The sequence below is a fragment of the Aethalodelphis obliquidens genome, unplaced genomic scaffold (genome assembly GCF_003676395.1).
Source record: "Aethalodelphis obliquidens isolate GAN/ISIS:26980383/991018 unplaced genomic scaffold, ASM367639v1 scaffold22, whole genome shotgun sequence".
In the NCBI taxonomy this organism is placed as follows: domain Eukaryota; kingdom Metazoa; phylum Chordata; class Mammalia; order Artiodactyla; family Delphinidae; genus Aethalodelphis; species Aethalodelphis obliquidens.
Window position 1 is genome coordinate 20,646,098 of NW_020837966.1, and position 21,822 is coordinate 20,667,919.

The 21,822-nt window shown below is 43.5% G+C and overlaps 1 protein-coding gene across 1 annotated transcript in view; it reads right to left on the bottom strand.

Annotated features, from left to right (window-relative positions):
• Positions 1-21,822, bottom strand: part of PDZRN3 (PDZ domain containing ring finger 3) — a 247,078-nt gene that overhangs the window by 148,010 nt on the left and 77,246 nt on the right. The window lies entirely within an intron of this gene.

A 21,822-nucleotide genomic window follows, 5' to 3' on the forward strand; every position in this document is an offset into this window, starting at 1 on the left:
ACTTTTTTTTTTTTTTGCGGTACGCGAGCCTCTCACTGTTGTGGCCTCTCCCGTTGCGGAGCACAGGCTCCGGACGCGCAGGCTCAGCGACCATGGCTCCCGGGCCCAGCCGCTCCGCGGCATGTGGGATCTTCCCGGACCGGGGCACGAACCCGTGTCCCCTGCATCGGCAGGCGGACTCTCAACCACTGCGCCGCCAGGGAAGCCCTACCAGACACTTTTATTCTGGGAGGCTGGGAAACATTTTTGGACTAGAAGGGCTGATTTTTAGTTTAATATAAAATACTGCAAAAAGAAGACAGGGCTAGATACCACCATCCCTTCTTATAGTCAAGGATGCAAATGTATCAAAAATTTTGGCGACTAGAAAACAGAGAAGGTGGGAGACTGAAAAAAAAAAGGAAATTTAAGTAAAAGTAGAAGTATGTACATATTTTTCCTTCTTATAATACAGAACTCCTTTCTCCTACAGATCTTCAAAATCCGTCTTTAAAAAAAGGCTTAAAAACTTCAGTGATGCGTATTACTGCCAGTAGCCTAAAAGAAATCACATGGAGATTTCAAGTTTTCTCTGATTAACAAATTAGCCTCTCTAAACACACCAAGTTCTGAAAAAGCCATGACCTCCGAAAGTAGGCTGTGACCTCCATGGGCCACTTGTCACAGGCTGCCAGTGCTGGCTGCACTGTGGTCAGGTGTGCCCTTGGGGATCAGAAAACCTCTTTATTAAAAACGAAAGAGAACTTGGTCTTCTCTTGTTGCTTTGATGTGAGATCAGCAATTTCTAATAAAAGGGATTTTTTTTTTCCTGAACAGGGCTACAGAACCAAAATCTGAATTTAGGAGGGTATGTTTTCACTGGCAAGCTCTAGTTTAATTAATTTCAATTTATAAAGGAATAGCAAAGGTTAGTGACACTGTTACCCAGGCATGCAAATTCAAAGTGAACATAATCCGAGTTTACATTTTAGGAAAATAGCCAGTGTGTCTCGGGAGGTGAAATGTACCAGAGAGGGACAAAAGATATGTGATTTCAATAATGTTTTTTAAAGAAATGTTGCCTCCTGGGGCACATTCGAAGGGTATGGGTAGGCACGAAAGGTTTCTTCGTGAAACCTTTTTGGTGGTCTGCGTGACGTTGCTCCGTTAAAAGCAGAACAGATAAATTAGCATTCATTAATTTTATGCATAGCATATTCCAGCATTTATAATTGCGATTCTCTTTTGAGGGTTTCCTTGCTCAGAGTTATGACTCTGTTAAATTTTTTTTTTTTTTTTTTTTTTTTAAGAAAAAGAATGTATATAAAGGCAGAGGAACATCATGTTTTATGAACACATGTCAGGTTCTAAGAAACCAAGCCCCATAAAAGACCACTAAAGAAATATTTGGAAGCAGAACTTCAAAACTTCTCCTTCCTTCTGTTTTCCCACATTTGGGAGTGGGGAGGCGTGGTGCAATGTGGTCAGTTATAGGCATTCATGAAAAGGCTGAATCGCTTTCATGTTTATACAATTGAACGTATGTAATAAAACAGAGAAAACACTAAAGCCGCAGAGGCAGCTGCAGAGTCTTTACTCAACTGATTGTGAAGAGATTTCAAGCTCAAAGTAGTCTTTACCAATAACCTTGGTCACTCACTTTGAGCAGCTACTCTGAGTCCCTCGTATCCAGATTTTTCCCACCTCTAGACTTCAGCGTGATGTCCCGCCCCCACTGAAGCCCTCTGCTCCCCACTTGTCACTTGGCTAACTGCAATTTATTTCTAGATCTCAGCTTAAACATCACCCCCTCTGAGAGGCCCTCCCAGATTTGCCCCTCTCACTTAGGTCATCCTGTTTATTTCCTTCATAGCGCTTAGTGCAGCATGATGTCATTATGTTTGCTTATTTTCATCCTTTCTCTACTGGACTCTGAGCTTCCTGAGGGCAGAGACCCTCTATGCCAGTAGAGCACAGACATCATAATGTCATGGTTAAAATGCAGGTTTTAGATGTGGACTGTTGGGTTCCAATCCCAACCCCACCATGCACTAGCTGTGTGACCTCAGCAAGTTACTTAACTTCTCTGGGCAATGATTTCTTCCTCTTACGTGGAGGTAGGGTTAAGAATACCTACTGCATGTTTTCCATGGTTAAAATCCAATGCGATGATGCAAGTAAAGCACCTAAATGATCCCTGGCACATAATAAGCACTTCATAAATGAGCACTATTATTATTTGCCACTGTATACCTACTGCCAAGTACAGCTCTCATGCTGAAAGGTGCAGCATAAATACCTACTAAACTGATACACTTTAATATAATTATATCAGAGTATTCTCACAACAATCCATGAAGTATTTCTACACCCACTTCACAAATAAGGGACTACAAAGATTAGCAATGCCTTTCTCAAAGTCTCACAGCACTCTGGAAACTTCTATCTCCTGAGCCCCAGCCCCACCAGCATAAATTGAGGACATTATCTCTACTGCGTTTCTCCTGAGAGGGTTTCACATCCACCTGTAGTGGGCAGGGGTGGTCAGAAACAAAGTACATACACAATAAACCTAGTAAGAACCAATCTATACTCATGAAACAATGTTTATTTGATTACGAAAATGGTGTGATGTGGATGCTCTCCTGTCCGGTCCTACAAACCCTTTGAGCCTCAGTTTTTACCTTCTGTGAAATGGGGATAATAAAGATGAAAGGAGATAATATATGGAGAAGCCCTTGCATAGGGTCTGGCATTAATCGGGAGCTCAAAGTGAGCAAAGTAGGACCTGCTACTCACTTCCTTCTCCCTCCCAGAGGATGTGAACCGGGAAATGATTTTTAAGGCTGTAAGTTACACTTTATCCTAGATCTCATTAATTCAATGTTGAGAAACCATCAGAAATAGCTATTGTGCTTTCAAAGAACAGGGCGGCTAGAATGCTGAGGTCCTTGCACTTGCAATAGATACTATATGAGGTTGGGCTATTCTTCCTAAGAGTTTCTAAGCTCTCTTAACATATAATAAGAAGAATCAAAAATCCCAAATCTGGGGCATAAAAAAAAAATCATACATTCTGAGATATCCTTAGAATTCTTTGACTCATGAATACAGTTGTTTCAGGGAAAGTGGCTGTCTTCCTTTGATCTATTTAAAGAATCTGCCCACTCCTAATATTAGAAGGATTTTTTTTTTTTTTTTTTTTTAACCACAACTCTAGTTAATGGGGACTCAGCACTGGTACAAGAAAGACAAGGAGGTTCCTAAATAATCATGGTTCATGTCACGTCCCAGACCACACAAAACGACCACTTGACCTAAAAACCCAACGACGGAAATAAACCCCCCGTTTACCCGGGTTGGGCAAAATACAAACAACAGACAACTCTTCTCCCATGATGAGCGGAGGGTTCAGGCTCCATTCATGAGCCATCCTTGCAGGCAGTGTCCACAGGCTTAGGTCTGCACACAACTGACCTGGACAAATCACTCATGCTGACTCAGAGCTTTGAAGGTCAAGGTCAAAGGGCAGTGGGCTCTGGGGTCAAGGGCCACCCACCACACACTAAAGAGGCCGTGGGCAAGACCACTCATTACTGCTGTGGTTGGTTGCCTTGGATCCCTCCTGGCCTAGACTTGCCTAAGAAGCGGGTATTCTTTAGCAGCAGGTTTTAAAACCTGCTGGTTAATTCTTCAAACACCCAGTCCTGCTTTCTATCCAGTGTGTTGAGAAGGTGAAACTGAATGACCTCCCTTCTGAAGGTCAGGGAAGCTTGCTAAGGAGTTTGCAGACTACTGCTGGAGGGAAAAGCACTTCAATGGGAATAACGGCCAACAGGGCAAGCAGCAAGCAATTATCAATAAGGATTAGATAAATGCAATACGCAGGAGAGCTCTTGTTAAAGTTAGACAGGATAACGTGGCCCCGACATTACTCCAAGGAGGGGCAGAGATGCAGGAAGGACGCAGGTCACTCAGAAAGTTGACCACCTTTCACACATAATTGTGAAGTAATGTGGATGATTCCAAATTCTGCTGACTTAAACCTTCAATGCCATTCCTCACTCTATTTCTGGCTGCATTCTTAATTTTATTCACAGCATAAGAGGGCCATGTAGTGGGGATCAAAAACAAACAGCAGAAAGTAACAAAACGAAGCCATGTTCACAGACTAGTGAAACAGCGTGAAACAGAGAATGAGGATTTCGCATGGGACTGGGGACCGTAAAAGGACTGTACGTCTTGCACACAATCTGACACTGAGGTCATCAATGCCTTTTGGAATAGAGAGGAAGAGGGATGGCCATGAGGAAAAGTGGATATTTTTAGTCTCAAGAACCTTTTTGAAACAAACAGCTGATAGGAAATGCTTTAAAACCTTGTAAGAAAGAAATAGCTAACCCAAAGGGAGAGAAAACTTTCTGACCAACCTATGTTCACTAAAAGAGATCTAGCAAGAGTAATACACACTTAAAAACATGTAAGAGCTTTTTGTTTTGTTTTATGTCCCCATGGCTAGAATGAGGGCTGAGGAATGAGGATTTGGACCTGGGGTCCACGAGTGCAAATACAAATTAAGCACCTCTGCTGGAATGAATTATACGCAGTGACTTTCTACCTAAACTGGGCCTCATTCATTATCCTACTAAATGAGGACTTACAAACCTTACACACGCGACCTGAAGGGCTGCTGGGAGCTCTGACTCCTTGTTCAGGACCTGTAAGGCAGAGACCTTGGAAGGGCTCTGATGGTCGCCTCTGGCCCTCGCCACTGGCAGATCAAAGGCTCATCCAAGACATTAAGACAAAACTGAACTGAGGCCAGGGCACAGACCCATCCCTAGACGGGGATGCAGACAGGTGGCCTGCGGTCTCCGCTGCGTGCTCTTCACTACACTCAGTCCCCACCCTCCCTGTTATCTCACACCCCTGCTCGTCTGCACTGCCACCTCTGGTGCCCGTCGCCCCTCCCCTCACCCAATACAGCTCAGACCGTCCATTTCCAATTCAAGCTAGCAAATGCTGACTCTGTCCTCTGCAAAGCACCATGTTAATAAGCAAGGGGGCTTTAGGGATGGGAAGTGGAAAAGGAAGATACAGAAACGGTACGACAGAGCCTGTCCTCAAGGGGATGGCAAGGCGTTGGCTGGGAAAATAAGAAACCTTTCTTTTTTAAAGATGCCTAGGTCTAACTATATCATCGTGATAGTCTTACTCATTAATTCTCCATTTAAAAAGAAAAAAGGAAAGAAAAAAAAGAGGAAAAGAAGAAAAGGGAGAAAAGTGAAAAGGAAAAAAGCAAGAAATGAAATGAAATAAATGGGGCCTGGTCCTGACTTTCCTTCGGGAACCTGGGCTGCTTTCTGGTGATCACATCACTCTTTTCACAAGCCAGCTGGCCTGCCTTCCTGTCTATATCACATTAAAAATGAGAAGCAAAAAGAGAGAGGAAGTGGAGGGGGGAGATTTGTACTCAAAATCCAACGGTACGGAGAAGACCGGAAAAAAACACAAAACATAAAACTGTAGATGTGTGAACTCCCAAGTACAGTTTTGGGCTCTAAGGAGTAAAAGAAAAGCACCTGATGCAGTGACCCCTCTCTGTTCTGCCGGGAGAGTCACGGCCGTTGGAAAAGATTTGCAGTATAGCCACTATCTGTTCTTTAAGACAACAACATAAAGTAAAGTAATATACTTTATGAAGAGTTTCATCAAACTGGTACTATTCAGTGCACTCCTGGAAAAAGTGTTCATTCATTTCCTGACAGCGTAAGATCAGAACTGCCATGCTGCCTCAAGAACCGTTCAGGCCGGAGGGAATTAATCAACAGGTGAAAATAAATGTTTCTCTTTGTGTGTTTGTTTTCTCCAGACACAGGAGCTCAGAACATCAACCAGGCTGGGTTGCCTAATCCTGCCACTTCACTAGATGCTCTAAATTGGGCAAGTCATTTCATCTGTCTCTGCCTCAGGCTCCTTATGTGTAAACAGGGGAGAGTAATAATACCCTCCTCATAGGACTGTTGGGAAAATGAAACGAATTCATGCACAGCAAACCCTTTACACCAAGGCCTGGCACATAAGCTCTGTAAGTGTTAGCTGTCAACATCATCATCATCATTATTAGCACGATTTCACTTCTCACCCTTTCACTTAAGCATAATTCCTTAAACGTCTGATAAAACCACCACGAAAGCCTAATGCAAAGCCACAGAACACAGAATCTCTTTACACTCCGGGGGTCAAATTTTGGCCTCCCTGCAGTGATTCTGTTCAACCATACTCCCTACCAGCCTGAAGTGAACTTGGAAATGCTGGAACAATGACCACAGAGATGTCTAGAGAGGTCTGGTTCTTTTACTGGGCACAGTGTAGACACTTTTTCCAACTTAATACTAGCGCAATAAAAATTAAGCGGTTACATAAGACCTCTACCAAATGACAAAAACATGATTATTTATTGGTTCACTACAAAATCCTTCAGAGAAATGGATGCTATAATTGAGAACTAGTTATTAAGAATCAATAACCTCAAGATCAATGCCAACATAGTCATGTTATTACGAAAACCAAGGTAATTCTTAGTTCCTTGAGAATTAAGGAAGAAATCAAAATACTCGTCAAAGTGATCGTGTAAAAATCTTGATATACCAGGTTATGCCAAATCTGGGTCTAATACAAGAACCAAATGGCCTACAAAATTGTAGCTGTCATTTCAAACAGCATGTAGACCCTTAAATTGTAGTGAGAAAAATACAGATTAAATGTCACTTTTTAAAGTAAATTTAAGCCCAAAGCCTTAAATTTATTTCTTGGGGAGAAAATCATGGATATCTTTGATTTATAATCATTTCTTATACACCTCAAAATGTAATCAATCAAAACTTTGGAATTTTAAGGAAGAAATGTCATGAATTCATTGACTGGACCAGGGTATCGACTGACACCACTTTTGTCACTGTGCTGTGAAGACTTTAGCAGGTTGTGATGAAGACCAGATAAGGGATATAGCTTTGAAGAGAAACAAGTCAGGGAAATGCAAAATTTTATGACTGGACTGTACTTTTTAACTGTCTTTATTCAATCAAGAGTGCTGATTCTGTCCCAAAATATGTCTGGTAATGAATGATCCTGTTTGTTGTGGACCAGCTGAATCCTGCCTTTTCTCTTGATTTCTCCATTGCAAGCTTTCTGCCCTATTCTATTCATGGTACTACTACAATGTTCCCCCATTCATAATCTCTCTCATTACCATGTCTGCCTTTGTCATACCGAGGATGACTTGGATGTGTATCTATCCCCCGCCCCCCCACTCAGTGGATGACTGTAGGGGCTGATCTTCTTGCCTGACCCAGTGTCCCAACCCCCTCCCCGAATGCCATTTTTCATTAGCTGAGGACAAAGCTGCATTGTCAATCAAACAGATAGCCTCCCTGGAAGGAGGTACCCCTCTTCTTCAGTCAGGGTGTGCAAGGGGTTACCTTTCCTTGCTAGAGCCAAACACATCTCAAGGCCCATATGTAGCTTCCAAACTCCTCAATGCCATATAGAGAAAATACACACATGCTGGCTCAGCGAATCCAGTCAGCCTAATGTCTAGACTGGGTGTTGGTAACACTTGAGGTACCCTCAGGGAGCAGGCAAGAACAAGAAGGAGAGAAAGGAGCTCAGTGCACACATCCTCCCTGCGGGAAGCCACCACCCCTCAGCTGCTGCTGGTCGTCGGGCTTGAATGGAAGAGTAGGGCAGATACAATGTTTTCAGACAGTCTCAATTTTCAAATAAAGCCAGAAACCCAGACTTCTCTGTAAAAATCTCCGGATTTTTAAATGTTGTCAACAAATTCCAAACATTTTTAAACACAGTGGTCAACAAGCCGAACACTTCTTTTAGCCACATCCAATCCACAGGCTGCCAGTTATGGAGATGAGTCCCCCAAAAGGTCAGGCAACGAGTAATCATTTCCATCTCCACAGTATATGCAAAGGACCAACAAATAATGAGCACCTACCATGTGCCAGGCACCATGCTAACTGCTTTCCATGAGTCATCTCATTTTGAACCTCATTACAAACTGACTGTCATATCGTTACCCAGGTTGAAGAGATAAACAAAAACGCTTCAGAAAGTTCAGACCTTGTCTAAGTTTTGATAGTCAGGCCGGGGCAGGGTTCGAACTTGAGTCTGCATGACTTTAAACCCTACCTACTTCCCGCTGGCCCACAGGATCCACCTAGAAACAATTGTAGAATAAAGCAGACCTTGCAGGAAGGGCTTACTGTGCCCTGGGGAAACAGCTGAGGTGGCATACGGATGTCTTTTTTATTTGTTGGGTACACAGTACCAAGCCTGCTGGTTGGGGCTCAGTGGTTTAACGCGGTCACCTAAACAGGGACAAGTAACAGTGTATTTGACCACGTTTCAAATTTATGATTCAGCCCTTCAGCGTGGTGATTGGCTGGTGTGCTTCTGGCCAGAGGAGGTCAGACACCTGGCCCCTAACTAGATTTGCAAGCGAAATCACTCTTAATAATAACAATAGCAACAACAACAATAATTTTTAAAGAGGCAAACCAGAAAAGTCTTTTTAGAAGCCTTTACTCAATGACACTTCCTTACAGCTCAAGGTTTCACATTTAACAAGTTGATTTTAATCTTCTTATTTCAACATCAAAGAAAGAAAAAAGGTTCAACATCAAATGGATCAGAAATGAAGTATTTTACAAAAAAATTCCAGTAACCTCATGCAGCACTCTTTCCTAATTACATGAACTTAAGTTTCCATATTCCTTAATGCTTACTTTTGGCAAAAATTAAAGCAAAAGCAACTGAATCCAAAATGAGTGCACAAGCCAGCTGCGACTTGTATTTGCCTTAATTTGACTTGACAATAGAGCGATTGTGAAGGATACAGCTTCCTCCCAAATCTTCCACCTCCACCCTCTCACTCTAACCACTTTCGAGAACAAACCTCCGGTTATTTATATAGAGCTGCACAACTACAAGAGTGTTCAACCGTGTATCAATCCACTACCTATTTGCAACTCCAAGTGCAAAAAAAAAAAAAAAAAATTGAGAAAACATCTATCCGTGAGTATATTATAAACTCAAAGGGCAATTTTATTATTTAAAAAAAAAATAGCCTGGAATTGCGTGCGGCTACATTCCCGAATGCTTTATGTAACAGGAGTGGCTTACTGGAACTGCCTAGGTGACACGTGCCACACAGCAGACAAAGTATCCACTAAAGGTCCATTGGAACCGCCGCTCTCTGTGAAAGGCACGGCTAGCAGGAGGAGAGGGAAGTTCTTACAAAGAACTTCCTTATACCACGTGAGAAGCCCAGGTGAGAGACAACCAAAGAAATCAGCTGGGCATCCCACTCTGCACCTTCTACTCCCTCCCTCTGGAACATCCTTGGCCAATATCACCTTCATCGCCTCCGGGTTTCTGTTTCCATGTCACCCCTTCCACGAGGCCCAACCTGACCCAAGAGCACACTTAACGCCAACCCTCCACTCCCGAACTCCCAACCCCATTACCTTCACACTTTATCACAGCACTCGGCACCACCTCACATTTTGTCTAACAACTCATAGATTATATCCTAGTTATGCCCCCAGGAGAATGGCGTGTCTATAAGGGCTGGACCTTGGCCTGTTTTTGTTCACTGTCGAGTCCCCAGTATCATACTTAATAAAACAGATATATATATATATATATATCTTTTTTTTTTTTTTGCGGTACGCGGGCCTCTCACTGTTGTGGCCTCTCCCGCTGCGGAGCACAGGGTCCGGACGCGCAGGCTCAGCGGCCATGGCTCACGGGCCCAGCCGCTCCGCATCATGTGGGATTCTCCCGGACTGGGGCACGAACCTGTGTCCCCTGCATCGGCAGGAGGACTCTCAATCACTGCGCCACCAGGGAAGCCCTAAAACAGATCTATTTTTAAATAAAATAATATACAAGTGATAGTTCATTAACAATCGCGCCCACTAGAACGTAAGTGCCTCAAAAGCAGGGCTCCTGTGTGTCTCACTACCTACAACAATGCGTGACAAACAGGAACCAGTGCCTGAATCAGTGGGTCAGTGAAGGCCACTCCCTGGGTTACTGGGCAGCTGAGCCAATTCCACCGGCCAGGCTGCCATATTCTTCCAAGTTCAGGCAAGTCTCCGGTGGACCTTCAAGATCCCTTTCTCCTTTTTTGGATCCTTGGAGGTGGATTCTGTGCCTAGTTAACCTTATCTTTTACCTGCTAATTTTATTTTAACTCTTAAAAGGGCACCGGTGAAGGGAAAAAGACTCATTCCAGTGGCCTCATGAGAATGCATGTTGTTGGAGAGGAATACATTCATGGGAACCCAGGAGAGACAATGACCAGGTCTCAGGTGGTTCAGAAAATTATGGGTCAAGACTGACAAGGAGTCTGTGAACCTCAAAGCAGGGGCTCCTAGGCCTTGCCCGGGCAGCCCTGGAAGCTCCCATTTTGCCACATTTATCATGTATTTCCTATTTTTCTCCGCATTTCTTGCAGACGACACCTTTGACACCAAGGATTCTTGGTCACTCTATGAAACAAGGACCAGCAAAGAGCGAGCAGTCCATGTCTATCCCTCCCCTAGCACGTCCTTCAGTCTCCATCGGCCAGTATGAAACCCTTCTAGTTGACAAAGGGCGGCACTGAGGAAATCTTGCCTCGCCGAGCGCAGCAGGCTCTACTACTGCTCAGAGTATTTGCTGCCCTTCCTTGTCCTGGTGATGTCAGACTCACTCATCTCACTCACTAGGGAAATGGACTGGGAGGGAGTGTGCCCCTTCTGAGCAGAAGATTAAGGACCATCACCTGGTTCTGCACCGTGTCTTTCCCTTCTCCCTTGAGACCAGCAATGTCCCGGGTGGTAGTGGGGCACTCCTTCAGCCTGGGTTCTGGAAGGCTGATGACCTGGAAGACAGCTGCTGCTGACCGCAGAGGAATACATCAGGAGAGCAGGAAACAGACCACTGTTGTTGTAAATTGCTGAGATTTTCAAAAGCTGTTACTGTAGCAGAGCTCAATCTGCGCAGAATGATAACGGCTTCATGGTAGTAACTAATTTCCTCACACTCCAATCCCTTCTTAACACGTGTGAATAAGGTCCCGTTCATGCCGTAACAGTAACCAAAGTTTCCTCTTTCTACGTGGAATGGAGACTAACCAGAGCATTGGTAACGCAAGCACCCGGTAACAGCAACGGCCAACAGAGCCCACCTATCTGTGCCCCTATCCCTACTCCTGATGCTTAAAATATGTTTGAAGTGAAAGCAAAAGCCCTCGGAAAAAATGCAAACAGACATACATCCACAGAACTGGCTTCCTGGGGAGAAGTTATCTTGTGAAAGTTTCACCTGACAATTCACATGGGCAGATGGTTCCCTACTGGTCCATAACTGGAGTAACTGCACGCTTAGTATCTACATTTCTACAACTGTCTACTGTTGTTACCTACGGTGTAGCCCTCACACCTCATGTGCACCTTGAAGGTGATTACAGAACAGTATTTACGGTGCACCCACATGTGTGGGACACAGCACAAACAAGCAAAGCAGACTCCAGCTATGCTGTGGAGTAACTCAGCTCAGGATTTAACTGCAGGGACAGGGAGAATTTACAAGGATATGAACTGGGGGTTTCTCCATAACTATATACTACGTAACATCACTATAAAAGGAAAAATGATATGATCTAGACAGACGCCCTTAAATACACACAATTTGATAAATGTGACTGAGAAATAAAAGCTAGAAGGTTTTTTTTGATGCTCATTTGACTTTAAAAAAACCCATGAAAGTACTGTAATTTCTTTCTCTGGGTCACTTTTGCTCATGGTAACCAATACAAATGTCTGTGGCACTGCACTCCCCAGTAAGTCATTTCTGACGTCACGGCATTTACTATCTCTAGGGACTCGCAGGCACCAGGCGTGTACCCCAGAGATGTTTAAAGGTTCATTAAATCGGACTGATTAATAAACTCTCAAGATTCAGCACTCCCTATTAAATTCTCCTGGAGTCCTTTCTGCTTGCCTGCAGGCTGGGGGTCCAGAGCTGCTCTGACAATCCAGGCATCGCTGCTGCCTGGGGGGACACTCCGAGGATATGGTTTGCCAGCATGACAGATACGTGTGTCATTCAGGATCCTCTGCCACGCCCACTGAAAAAATACTCAGACACATCTGAAACCTTTGCGCCTTCGCAAAGATTTCCAGCTGCTTCTAATCCTGAGCACTGAGCACTTATTTTAAGAGACAAAGGTTTCTTTAAGCCAATATCCATAATTTAGAGACTGGAAGGAGGGTCTGTGTCTAGAATGCCACACATGTTCTTCAGCTGTCCCTGTCCTTAAATCCCCCACGACGGCAGGTCTCTACACAAGGAATACACGTTTTCCACACTCAGGAACCACTGCATCAGAGACCAGAAAGGGGATGCACCCAGAGGGGAATACGGCCATGTGGCCCTACTTCTGCTGGGTGGCAGGGGTAAAGGACATGGGGGTCTTGATCGCTCCAGGAAACATCTTACGCTTACAGAGAATTTCTCCTATATATGACAAGAGTCATTTTCATTGCACAGCATCCCAGGGCCATTGGAGAAGCCTCCCATTGTTGGTGCTAAGACTGGCGACTACATCTGAGAATCCAAGGTGCAGTTACCCCCCCCGCCCCCGTTAGTCCTCAAGCACAGAGCAAGAGCCCAGGCTGCCAGCGCTCACTGACACTGACCATTCTCACAGCTCACTTTTCCTTTCAGCCTCTCCTGCAGTTAACTGAGGTCACGTTCTGGCCAAGAGAAGGTGAGCAGAAGCCATGAGCATCACTTCTGAGTCTGACCCAGATTCACCGCCCCTGACGGTTCCTCACTCACTTTCCAAGTGGAGAGATTCAGGAGTCCTATAGAAGGTGGGGCTGCAAGATGGGACAAGCTGGGCTCCTAAACTGCTGCGAAGAACAGAGGCCCCAGCCCCTGCCAAACTGCATCTGGTGCTTGACTTGAATACGTAATAAATATTTATTGTGCTGAGCCTCTGAAGTTTTGGGGTCATTTGTTCCAACAGTCATCTACTCTAATACAGTGATAAATTTGCTTTAATTGGCCAGATGGCTTAAACCTATAATGCTGAACTGTGTAATACTTGGAAATGTGTTGATACTTGGCACCAACTAACCCTAGGCGATAGTCTCGACTCTCCATCTTTTAGAGAGCACTACAGAATCTGGACAGTACGAGTCAAAGGATGGCCAGTAAGCCCCAACTATTACCTGCTCTAAGAGATGACAGGAGGCCTTTCTTTCACGTTCTCCTTGTGTAGAGACCTGCCACCATGGGGGGATTTAAGTAGAGGGGCAGCTGCAGAACACATGTGGCATTCCAGACACGGGACCCCCCTTCCAGTCCCTAAATGACGGCTATTGGTTTTAAGAAACTTTGTCTTTTAAATTGTGTTCAACATCAGCACCCAATTCACTGTTCTAACGGGGGCTTCTGGATCAAAATGACTTCCTGATGCTCCCAAAAGACTCAAGGGAACGTGGTCACGGAACCCATGAGGCATGCTGACAACTGAAAATGCATCATCAACTGTGTTCAGCTGTCCCAGGCCTGGGCCGTCACCTGAAGATCTAGGACTCGCAGAGATGCGTCCCACTTTCATTTTCCACCTTCATTTAACACTTCAGACTTCCAGGAGTCTTGCATCTGTTTTCCAGCGGCCACAAAAGACGCCCTCTAATTGCTTCTGGATGAAAAGCAGAGACTCTTAATTTCCTTGCACAGAATATGCACGTATTACACACACTCCTGGCACAGTGTGGGGTGTCTCCTTCTCTGTAAGTACTGTGCTTCGTCTCAGTGGCAAAGAAGAACTTCTCAAATCAAAATACTACTCCTAAGAGAGGCAATCTAGTTTTCTGAAGGTCTTCAAAATGAGCTGTAGCCAGGACTCCAGGGACTCCAATTACACATATTTACCTGATGTACTTTTATAGGAAACATAATTCAAAAATTGCAGTCTGTCTTTTACACTGCGTACTATTCGTTTAAAAAATGTCCTTATGACGTCGAGCCCTTTCTTCTGTGGTTTCTCGACGCTCCCACTCATTTGGAGTACTTTCCTGGTCTTTCCTTATGTGAGACAATGCAGTTACTCTTCAGCAATATGAAGCACTTAAGGGTTTTGCAAGCCTTGTTTTGCATCCATTTTTCTCCCACACAGAACATTTGATTTTTCATCTGGTTTTAATCTTATACAATGAGGTACGTAAAGGCAAACTCCAAGACCTGGTAATTCAGCCCTCACGGCAGCCCAACAGATGCACATGAGATGTTTGCTAACCGTAGTGATGATGGCTCTACTCCTCTGAAGGGCTCCCCGTGTTTCTTCCAATCTCTCGAAAGTTCCTTATCTTGTTGCTTCCACAAAGACACAAAGGGCCAAACTGTTCCCTTGTAACAAAGCATATTCCCAAAGAAATGCTGTTTTTATAAAATGCCTGCATATTTTGACAACAACCGTAGACAGCTTTTCCCCCCACCCAGCCCCCATGGGAACACCACCCCAAATCTGTCCCGTTCTTCAAGGCTGACAACAGACTTGTGTTTGTCCCAGGGTCACTAACTTTACCATATTTACTGAAAGAAAACATAAGGTGATTATTCCTCAGAGGAGGCATTCCCCTCACATTTGGGTCCTTAAAACGGTTTTCACATTACAAGTCATTCTCTTATTTACTTAGTTTTGAACCACCAAACAACGTTCAGGGAAGCTATGTTAGCAAGAAACGTTTTCAGTGGAAGAAACTTTGGGATGTCTGTGGAGTCACTGGAGGGGATCAGTTAAAAATGGGGTTGTGATGGGTTAAAAATGGCCACAAATTCTCTGTGGCTACTCTCGCCAAGAGGTGGGACTCTACTTCCTCACTTCAAACCTGGGCGGGCCCTCGGACTAATTCTGACCAATGGCATGCAGGAGAGATGGCACTGGGTGACTTCCGAGTGAGGTTTCAAGGACCTCTTGACTTCTACTCTTCCCTTTTGTTGCTCCGAGTCAAACATACCAAGAGCCCACATTAGCCTCCCGGAGCAGGAAAACCTACTTTGAGAGAGGGGCCCAACCAATATCCAGCACCAATAGCTAAACACATGGTTGGGGCCATCTTAGACATATGAGCTGTCACATGAGTGAACCCAAGTGAGACCAGTGCACGCAGAGCCCACTTGATTTCAAGAATCATGAGGAATTATAAATCATTGTTCTAACAGCAAACCTGGAGATGGTCTGACACATAGCAAAAGATAACTGCAATCGAAGGGAAAAAATTGACAGAGACATATTATTTATTCCTGATGGGTATATCTATATAATTCCAAGTGTCAGACACCACTGGAAAGAAGGCTTTTAGAGATTAATTCGAAAGCGATCAGTGAGGGGTTAACTGTGGAGAGCACAGATATACGTTTATGGGATGATGGGAAAATACGTTGAAAGGCTGCACGAGGATGAGGATTTATGGCTCGGATGAAACTTCCTGTGACATATATGACAGAAGAAGTGCTGGGCCTCTAATAAAAGTATGGTGTGCACTGAAAAACTGCTGGATTAAACAAGCAAGTGAAGTTTTAATAAAACTGTTTTTTTGAAATACGACAGTAAAAAGGCAGTGTTTCTGATTTAGCACATTATTTTTATGTGATTTACCTCAAAACCTAAATATGTACAGCAGAAAAAAAATTATATTATTAGTTAACATTTGACTACTTTATCTGCATCTATCCAAGTTTATATATTGATGTCGGCCCCTTCCAAAACAAAACACGTTTTTGAATGTTCTCATGGGGGAAGTGAGGGAATCGTCCTGTATTGGGGCAAATATGGTATTTTTGAAAATGATAAAGCACAAAAGTATAATAAATGACTGGAGATTACAATTTGACAAAAGTTACTCTAAGGAGGTACAAAAGCTCTATTTGTTTTCTGGAAACAATTACATTACCGACTGAGATGCCTGTGTATCCGATTCTTCAAACAGACTTTACCATTGTAAGTGATAAAGGGAATGAACTAGTTTATCCTAATGTACACAAAAACTTCTTGAGAAGCAAAGAGGTTCTGGGAGCTTTTTAACTCCATTTATGGAGGTAATGACGAATGGGAGTTGAATGTTAGCAGCAAGTATTGCCTAACCTCATGAAAATATGTTCTAAATGGCTTTCCAGTCATCTAAATATGACTCACCTGTGCTAAACATAGATTTAAAACCCTACTAAGAAATTCTAAAAATATTTTTCTTCTAACTATCAAAGCCACACACGTTCACCGTAGAAGAGCAAGATATAATATCTCATCATCTCGCCATTCCAAACTGGCAAGTTAGCTAATACTTCCTGAACATTCACTGCAGGCCAGACAGTGGTCTAAATTCTTTACATATATTAATTCAGTTAATCCACCTAAGCCTCTGAGTCACGTACCAGAACTATCCCCGTTTTACAAATGAGGAAACTGAGGCAGAGAGCGATGTGAAGTGACTTCAGTTACATGGTCTGATAGCCAGGAAAAGGAACATCTAGATGTTTGGGCTCAAGACTCAGGCTCTGAATCACCAGATATGCTGCTGCCACGGGGCTGTCATTCTACTACTTCCTTTCAGTCTTTTTTCTACATTATTTCTATGAGGTACCCATACTGGACTTATTTTGAGATTGCTGTTGCTGTTGAGACACCTAATAACTCATCAAGCAGAATCTTACCTTTGCCACAAAATCTTCCCAGCTGTCTCCAAACCCACACTAATGTCTCCTTAGCGGCTAATTCACCTATTTCACATATTTAACATTTTACACTGTGGTTTTTAGTTCAGTGTGTTCCATAGGTCACTGAGTGCAGGAACCATATTTTATCCTCATCTCCCAACTCTCTGGTACTGTCTAAACTTTTGTAAATGTTGGAAACATCTGGGTGCCTGACATCTTGCCACCAGAGAGGTATCCGAGAAGAGTAGTATTTGAGTAACTGATTTTCAAAAACCCTTTGGAACTATTCTAGACCCTAAACTACTAATGAAAGAGATGTCATCAGAAACGAATGTTCTGGGGAACACGAAGGCAAGGTAAGAATAATCTGCAGTTTCTCCGGATCGGGAACTATTAACAATGGGGTCAGTGTTGGAACAGGTGTCCAAAGTTTTATAAATGACCTGGGGAAATAAGTATACAATAAAATTCCCGCTTTGATAGCATTATTAAATAATTACAGAGAAATGCAAAGCCAAAGAGAAATCAGCAAAATTATTGTACAGGTCTCCCTGGAAGAGCAGACAGCAGGGTGGTCAGTAGTGTCGGGGCAGGAACACGCTGGTGGATTTGTGTTGCTAAGAGCAAAAGCCCTGCCATCATGTCATCACACCGCCTGGGTTTCAATGTCAGTGCAAACACACCTTTATCAGTGGGTCTTCAGCAACCAATTTTTCTAGCAGATCTATAAGTTAAATGTAAACAATCTTTCCTTAGATCAAAACACAATAAAGGGCATTCTAAGACCTCACTGCTGATGATCACTGCACGAAAACACACAAACACACTAACTTCACACAGTTATGCGGAATGTCATCACAATTGGTACTTCACGAACCCCAAGCACTCATGTGAGTTTCAAAACAAAACTGAAGTCACACAGAAAAAATGATGCCTTCCTGCTGTGTCCTACCAGTGTTTGGCACTTTTGGCCACACCGAGTTCTATTCTGGGATTCGTATTTTACCTGTATAAATGAAAATATGCCCAGTTCACATTCATGGACAGCTTTAAGAAGGTAAAGATGCTGTCCAGAAAGAATCCCCAAGGGCTCAGACCTGCTTTCTCTCTCCAGGCATCTCTAGCAGCGGTGTGCCAGGACAAACAGCATATCCAGAGCAGAGAGGACCAGGCATCCGATTTCAGCAGGGAGGCAAGTGCAGAGCCCTGCACCTGGGAGGCCAGCACTCAGCCCGTGGCATCTCCCAGGAGCCCTCCTCAGAACCGGAAGGGCAATTTCTGCAGTGAGATGGGGCAGCACAGAGAGAGGAGGGAGTTCCTTCTTACACAAACCAGGCAAAATTGAATCTTGCATTGAAAAGAAAAAGGGCATTTCATCCAGCCTTTAAATTTATTCTTGAAAGTTTACAAATGCTATTTGGCTCTAGATAGATGGATAGATAGACAGATGGATGAAAGAAAGAAAAAAGGAAGGAAGGAAGGAAGGAAGGAAGGAAGGAAGGAAGGAAAGAAAGAAAGAAAGAAAGAAGGAAAGAAAGAAAGAAAGAAAAAGAAAGAAAGGATACACACACACACACATATATTTTCCGTCCTAACGTAAACTTAAAAATGAAGGCATTTCTGACAGACAAAAGATTCAGTCTTTCCTTCAGGCTTTTCATTTCTTCCACAGTTATTTCCAGGGAAAGTTCTCAAGGCAGCTGGCAACGACGGACGCCACAGGCGTATTTCCTAAAAGCAGACCAACTATTTAACTGAGAAACGAAGTTCACTGTAGGAACGGGTTCAGCACAGTCAATCCTTGGGGCTATGACACAGGATATCTCATGCGTTCACATCTGAAACAGACTCCTAAGACCGACTGCAGACCAACACGCACACGGCAAGGAAAGAGAACTCCCCTGCCTAACTCAGATTCAGCACTTTTAGTTGTTATTATCAAAATAAATACCTTTTCACTATAAAAAAAATTAAAGACTAAAACACGTATAATGAACTCGTTAAAGTTCCCTACGCTCACCCAACTCGATCGCCAACCAGCAGTCAACCGTGTGCTTCTCCAAACTGCTGTTCTGCCCCTATGTGTGTTGTTATTATTTTATACAGATGAGACAATTATGTTTTAAAACTTGCCCTTTTTACTGCATCTGAAACTGTTATGCATATCTGAACTGTAAAGAAAACTGTGAAGAAAAACTCTCAAAGGCACCGTTCCTTCATTGTGCCACAATATTCCGTTTTACTGAAATTTTGCCACTGACTGTCTTGAATCTCCACCATCTGGGCTTTTTCCTGAAACAACCAAGTCAAGGAGATGCCTTGGCATTTAGAAAAAGCCTAAGGAAACATGCTGTATCATCAGGTAGTTGGTTTTATTTTGAGAAGGAGGGAACTGTGTGTTGGAGTTACTGTCAGTAACGTTTTCTGGGGAGCTTATTATGAGCCGGCATCAACCTGTGGCCTGTTTCCTTACAGATTTCAGAATGTGCATGAGATCTGATATGAAAACTCAATCCGATTCTGTAACCTTTTCATCGAAATTTCCACAGCTGCTTTCCCCATTTCCAAGTACTCGCACACATATCCACAAAATATCAACAACAAAACAACAGAAACAACTTGCAAGGGAAACAAAATGAAAGAAAGAACATCCACTTAGGTTATTCTGTTCATTTCCCAGCATGCCTTCCCACACGGGCGTTTAATAACAAGTAAAAAGCCAACTGCTAACTTTCACTGAGCCCAACTAGCACCTGTGTCTCGCGCCAGGGCATAAGTGGGGGCAGGTATGCCGGAGCCCGCCCAGGGATGATGGTCCCCAACATACAGCATCTTCATCTATTATGCTTTATGTCCGGTGCCTTTGGAACCCCTTTCAGTAACGCCGTAAGAGGTGGTGAGGAAGGCACCTTCTTCCTCCGTAAGGTCATAATCTGAGAATCTGAGTTTAAGAAACCCTTTGGAGAAGGGCAGATCGCCCTGTGAAAAAATCCTGTCAGCTACTGCTGCAAAGGTTACGAATACCAAGTTTTGATAAAACATTATATCACTTTAGCTATCTACAGAAAAAACACAAAATGGACCAAAGTTTAGACTGCTCAGAAATGCCTGAGTCCCTGGGACATACATAGCAATTCTGCTTGCATTTAAGTACTTAAAAGAGGAAGGAAGTGTAGTGGACCAAGCCAGAAGGAATTACCGATATTCACCCATCTTGACCTACAACAAAAGGACATTGCACATGGCTCACCCTAGCAGTTCTAGTCCTTGAGACATTCTCAACTAGAAATGACTCAAACATGCAGGCAAAAATCCCCAGATCTCTAAACTTCTTGGCAACAGCAACATTTTGATAAAAATGCTTTTTCCTCGAAGCCTTAGATTCTAACGTCGGGGTTTGGCCGCGTGCAATGGCACAGTTTTTTTACACATGGTAGTGGAAGGGCTGACGGGAGTCAGCTACAGGGTGAGTCGGGAGGAAAGTCACCACTTATTAAAAATATGTATTAAAATTTGTATTTAAACAAAAGACAAGTGAGCAGGGACTTATTCGCCTTACTTAAGAAATATCTGATATAAGAAATAGTGCATTTTAAATGCTAATTTCCAAAAACTGTTCAAAACACAATTCAACTTGCAAATATTGAATTCAAATTCACCTATAGCGAGGCCTGAGGTACAACTGCCACTGAGGGGCTGTGCACACAATTTAGGCTAATATGATTAAGGAGTAGTATATCACATTGGGATTGATCACTCTGAATCAAATTCATCAGTCCTATTTACATGAGATGAGGCTGGTGCAATGAAAACCAAAACTTCCATGGGCCTGGGAAGAGTGAGAAATTCCCACTGCTATTGAAACTGGAAATTAACCAGCTGGTAGGTTACCAGTTCTGACACTTGACCCTGACTTGCTTAATGACTTTCAGTTCAGGGAAAGTCATCACTTTTTGAACAAAACCAAAGGTCCAGGCTCACCACCTGGCTCTGCCACTCCCCATGTGACCACTGGGATGGAAGCTCCGTCCACAAGAACAGAAGTTGTGGGAGGGCAGGGACCACTTTTGTCTGGGCGCTACTTCCCCAGCACCTAGAATAAGACCACACCCAGGGAAGGCACTTCCACCTGTTGCATAAATGAGCAAATCGGTGAATGGATCACACTGGGCAAAATTCACTGGATGAACGTCAACTATTATTTCTCCACCTGGAATGACAGTACTGGGAGACCCGGGGGAATTACACAGACTGTGTGTATAGCGTTGGTTTATCTGTAAACCTCAGATAAACAAATAGATCGTGTGCGGAGTATTTGTTTATCTTCCAAACCTTTTATGTCTGGAAAGTAAGGACCCGTTGGAAGCAGCACAGAATGAAGAAAATCTCACCTGTGCTCATGCAGCCAGTGGTCCTTACTATGTAGCAAATTTCAAGCCACTTAAAAGTACTGTGGCAATGGACTGACAGCTATCTGTCCTCAGATCACAAAAGTACTGGCTTATTCACTTTGAGAAATAACTAACCAAATAAACCCAGCACACTCAGGCCAGGTCCTTTCACCACTGAGGAAAGAGCTTCAACACAAGCACCTTTGGTAAAGGTTTTCCCTGCTATGGGATTTCAGGTGAAGCTCAGATTTCAAGGTTTCACAAGCGTTAACTCAGACTCCTTACCAACACGCCTAAACATTTTACAATTGCTGTGAAGTATTCTTAAAATTCTGCTAAGAATGGTTCCCCCACTTCCACGTACACAAAACGTATACATATAATATTTAATTATATTGTCTTCGTGTTGAAACTAAGCATGGACTTTATCAAATTCTTCATACTGGAAGATAAAGAGTGCTTCTGCAGAGAAATATCCTCGGAGTCCATGTAATTTATGAATAAGTGGATGGCTGTTATCACAGTGTTATGCGTCCACATGCAGAAATAAACACACTGCAAAGAGCCTGAGTTCTGCAGCTGGGAGGAGGGGCAAGAACATTCAGGCCCAGCTCTGCTCCCCACTCCCCGCCTCTGCATTTCCACGTGCCCAGCTTCTGGC